This window comes from Argentina silus (genome assembly GCF_951799395.1).
Source record: "Argentina silus genome assembly, chromosome: X".
Classification (NCBI taxonomy): Eukaryota; Metazoa; Chordata; class Actinopteri; order Argentiniformes; family Argentinidae; genus Argentina; species Argentina silus.
In genome coordinates, this window is record NC_139653.1 from 41488429 (window position 1) to 41493695 (window position 5267).

General features: G+C 41.1%; 1 protein-coding gene across 1 annotated transcript in view; it reads left to right on the forward strand.

Moving 5' to 3' along the window:
* hnrnpll (heterogeneous nuclear ribonucleoprotein L like) overlaps positions 1-1497 on the forward strand; it is a 37766-nt gene extending 36269 nt beyond the window's left edge. Inside the window, exon 13 of the mRNA XM_083695360.1 lies at positions 1-1497. This exon is cut by the window's left edge and continues 523 nt beyond it. The gene's annotated coding sequence lies outside the window, so the exon portion shown is untranslated.
* Positions 1498-5267: the final 3770 nt, after the last annotated feature.

Genomic DNA, 5267 nt, shown 5'->3' on the forward strand with positions numbered 1-5267 from the left:
AAAAAGACTTATTTTGGGACTAGAATGAAATATAAGATCATTTTCATTTTTTGAGATGTGTTTTTGGAGAGCGGATAGAGGAAGCCCAATATGCCCATGCTGTTGTGGCGTAACCAAGATGGCCGTCAAAGTTATGGGGTTGGCAGACAGTGCTTCTTTCATGTTCAACTTACTCAGTTGAGCAGCAGAGTCTCAGTTCAGCTGAATAATGTGTCAATATTAACATCGCACTGTAATTATGTAACTGTACATGTGTATAGAATTTCAATGGATGAAATGTGTGTGTGTGTGTGTGGAGGGGGGGGGGGGGTCAACCTAATATGATGACATTTGCTGCGTCCCAATTCTCCACCCTTTTCTCCACCAGTGTGGACTTGTATACTCCCCCACAAAGATTAATGTAAAAAGAATTGGCTGGTGGTATAAGATATGGTGGACATCAATACTTCATTTCTAAATCCAAGTGGGGAAGTGTACAAGAGCAGTAATGTGTGGAGAACTGGGACCTAGGAACATGTCCAGAGGAGAGGTTGTTTTGGAGTGGAGTGGATGGTTATAATGATTAATGATGCGTTTTAGACACTGTGTTTGTACGATGTTTACACCTGAAGTTGTGACATTGGTCTGTGTACTGTGGTACTGTATGTCAGTGTTTTTGGGGCACACTGTTTGAGTGTTAGTGCTGGGGTCAGTTCAGTGTTAGTATCATGGCTCGGGTCACCCACACTTGGCCAGTCAGAGTCAGTAGTTTTGCACATTCACACTGTTGTAGTGTTCTGAATCCGTGGCACGCCTTATGTTCTGAATATGGCTGCATCCAGAATTGTTGCACATTACCCCAGGCTAGCTGCTTGCCTGATTAATTAGACTCTAACATATTAGGGAACATAGTAGGGAACAACTTCAAGTAGCAGCAATGTCATAGAGACTTTATAATCCCTCACAAACCCGAGGTTATATCAAGTCAGAATCAGAAACAGCCTAGCCAAAGAGGATGGCAGTAATATGACTCTATAAATTCTATTAACAAGAAATGCAGCATTCCATTTTAACAGGAAAGTATGGCAACATTAGGCAATTATAGCAAAGAATATGAATTTCAATGGTACTACTGTATGTATGTATATAAATGACAAATACGTAACAAAACTCAAGATTTTATTTTGAAAGTTTCTGCAAACACCTGATAGTAGAGTAATATCCTGCTTCAGGACAGGCTTATCCAGGAAAAGTATGGAGGGTAGGTTTGGGATGCGTCCTGCATGCGTGACATTCATTAAACAGTCTCACTCCCAACATCCTCTTTCATCACATGATCTGATTGTTCCACATCGCCAAGACTTCCATTCTGAAAGTCTGGAGTTATTTTAAACAGCCATCAATCACTTGTGCTTTAAGTTAATGATGTTGTCAAACCGATGACAAGGAGGGTCTTAAATGCTCACTACACCAATGTTTATGTCTGGCTGGTCATTAAATGGCTTTGTGTCTATATTGTTTGTGGAGTCTGGTGATTTTGGTGGCAGTAAGAGTGGAGTGACTCTAGAAGAAGATCCTCATAAACACCTGTACACCTTCATGAGAACACTGAGAACACATGTTCTAGAAACCATAATTAAAGAGCTCCAGTTCCAGTTCTGAGCTACGCACAGCACTCTCATCTCAAAGTGGGGTGTACTTGAATGATCTTTCAATGTCATTCAGACCTATTTCCGTATTATTGATATGTATCTGTGCTACACTGTAGTGTCTAACAAAGCCAGGACTTGTGACTTAAGGTCGAATGATAAGACTGAGTCCATTGTGGACAAACACAAGAGGGCAGACAATCACTAACACCACTCTCTTCCCACACCTTATAGTCTGTCTCCTTTACTCACTCACACACAGAGACACACACTACACACACACACACACACACTATACACACACACACACACACACACACACACACACTACACACACACACACACACACACACAGAGAGAGACACACACTACACACACTCAATAATCTATTATTATTATTATTAATCTATTGGGGGGAGCTAGTGCTGGTCTCTCCAGTGACAAGGCTACCCTCTCTAAATTTACAGCGGCATGTTGGCCTGTTGCTGTCCCTGCATGTGTCTCTCATATTTCTGCAGCCCTTCTATGAATAGAAGAGCTGTGACACAGATTAGCACAGCCTCACAGGGTCCTTCTCTCCACTGGGGCCTTTTCTAATTTCATGGTTTTCTATATTTAGGGACTGACCCGCTCCCCATGGCTGTGTTCCATTCCAAAGGGATAATCCTGAACTCCTACACACTGTACTGCATGAATCTGCCAAGGGAACTATGTAGTGCACTGTAGAGTAGAAACATTTTTATATTTGGAATGCCCTGCAGTGTCATCAAACTGTGATACAATTAGCATGTATTTCAGTCACCCACACAACACAGACGTAAACAAAAGATATTCGCCAGACACTTATGCTAAGTAACTACAGACAGTGTTTTTGTCAATGCTGCACACCGATCTAGTATGTTAGCTGTTACCGTACTAGCTCTGCTGCTACTGAGTTATGTTGGCTAGCCAGCTAACGTTAACGGGACATTCTATTGCTATTGATGTCACCTAATATAAGAACATTGCTAGCGAAAAAAGCTATAGGTAGGCCTTGACAGTTAGCTATACAAACAAACTTGTACAAACAATGTACACAAAAAATATGACAATATCCTCACAGCTATACAATGACTGTTGAGAAGACTTGCTCCATTTCCTGTATAGTGCACACCTGTTGTTTCCTATGGTTACACCTAGATGCAGGGTTAGAGTTAGGTTTAGGGAGGCGGTTAGGGTTAGGCTTCTGTGACATGCTCCCCTCTGCAATACAGAGCCCCCTTTGCAATATATGTAATCTTAATTTAGAAATAGCCCGCTGTATTTATGGTTGTCTGAAAAATCGGATAGCCTAGATTGCGTGGAATGCACGTGTTCGACTGTGAAAACAATATAAACACAATAAATGAATAATCCTTTTTTAAAGAGTCCCCAAAGCCTATTCCCATTCAACTTGCAGTACCATGTTCAACAGTGGACCACTGTTTAGACTACTTTTATTTGAGACGATTTTGTTTTTATGTTTACCTGTTTTGAATGCATTGTGTGGCAAATTTTTATTTTCATTTTATCACAGGAGAACCATCCTCCACGGGTAGACACACACCAGTGGAGGCTGGTGACTTGAAAAATTAAGGAGGATGGGAGACTCAACAGATGGCAAAGCTTGTTTCAAACATTGTCTAAGACAAATTCTTTTAACCTAAAACGTTTACTAAAGAAATGTATACTCAAATATTATGGGAGAATGGGACCAGTTCATCTAGGGAATAGCTGAGCAGTGTGCAGGATTGGCTCATCATGGATGGATGGGTGAAGTGCTCAACAACCAGGGCAGGACAGGATTTTACTGTTAAGACCAACACCACTAATGTGATTGTGTTTGTGTATGTGACTGACTCTACATACAGTAATGAGAGCATTTGACTTGATGTGCTACTCACAGTGCTTTGAGGGGATACATTAATGCCACAGGGGATGAGAGGCCACATGGGACATGACCAATGTTCCCTCTAAGCTGCGCGCCTGTGCAATCGCGCACTGCTCGCACATTCTCAGCGCACAAGAAAATCTATGCAGCGCATAAAATAAAATTCACCATAAACGTATTATTTAATATCTAATATTAGACCTAATCTAATCTAATTAATTAGACCAATAATGTGTTTTTTGTACCATTTTTCAATGTAACACAGTGAGTGACAGGTGTCCAGCCAATGATACGATACGGTTTACTTACGCTACGCAGCCAATCATAGCATTGATAGTGCTTGCATATGTGCCCTGCCCATACGCACCATGCAGGTTAGCTCGCTAACAACAATGCGGCGGAGTTAACCCATTTGTGCCGGATGCTGCGCTACGCAGCATTGCATCTACCTCCGGTTGCTGCGTTACGCACATTTGAATTTGCCGCCAGTTGCTGCGTAGCGCAGCATTTTTGATTTGTCGTAATGGACTGGACCACAGCCAGGCCAAAGCAGGACTCTCACATATAACATATAACATACTATACATCCCATGAACAACAAGATTTTTGTCTTTTTCATTTTAAGTGGGCCAAATCGCTTATATTAAAAGTAAACTAATGAAAATTGCTGCTGTAATTTGATTCTTTTAATAAGCCATGTAACTTGCTATGATCCAAGGTTTTGAACAGGTGTGATACTGGTGTGTGGCCACAGCGTGCACATCTGATGTTGCTCACAGTGGTCCTCAGTGTGCTCAGGGAGCTTGTGTGTATGCCCAGACACATGAAAAATTAGAGGGAACATTGGACATGACTTCTGTTTATGTCAGGAGAGAGTTGACAATGGTATTTGGAATGGAGTGGTAATCACCTTGGGATATTCAATGAAGCTAGCTAACAAGATGGATAGTTAGCTGCCTGATTAGCTGACTGGTTATTAGTCCAACTATTGTTCTTCGTCATACTTATTAGTGGACTTGCTTCAGCAAGTCCAACTATTGTTTTTCTTTGACATACTGTTCTCCAACATTGTTATTATTCCAGTTCTTCTTCTTCTGCTGCTCATCCCACAACGTTTAGGCTATTCACACTAATCCAAATGTGCAGAGAGGTCTAACTCGCGTTCTATGACTTTTGCTTTGATACCTATTACACTTTTTAAACTATACAAACGAAACGAAAGGGCACTTTTTAACATTGAGGTCTATGGAAATCAAAAGCTGCTATTTTTGAACCACTGCTGCTCCTACACTTTTTAAGCTATTCACACCAATCCAACTGTAAATTGTGTCAGAAATAGTTTAATCTATCTATAGTCTAGTCTATCTATAGATCTATATCTATTTCTTTCATCTATCAATTCATCCATCCAACCAACCCTACAACCAAACCATCTTTAAGATTGTCCGTTGCCATAATGAGACTACATTTATCCAGCAAATCTGTCGTCCAAACCATCTAATAAACACATTTTTACTACCAAAATAAGATTTTGCAAGCCCACGAACTTTCTTCTGGAACTTATTTTTCCAGTATAATATAATCATTGCAATACCACAATCCCACCGTACTCCCATGTCCTTGTCCATCCCACATCCGTACACCCATGTCCCCCTCAGAGCGGAGCTGTCCGTGGAGCTGAACCGGGCGCTCTTCAATCAAAGCCAATCATCACGATGTCACAGCTAACA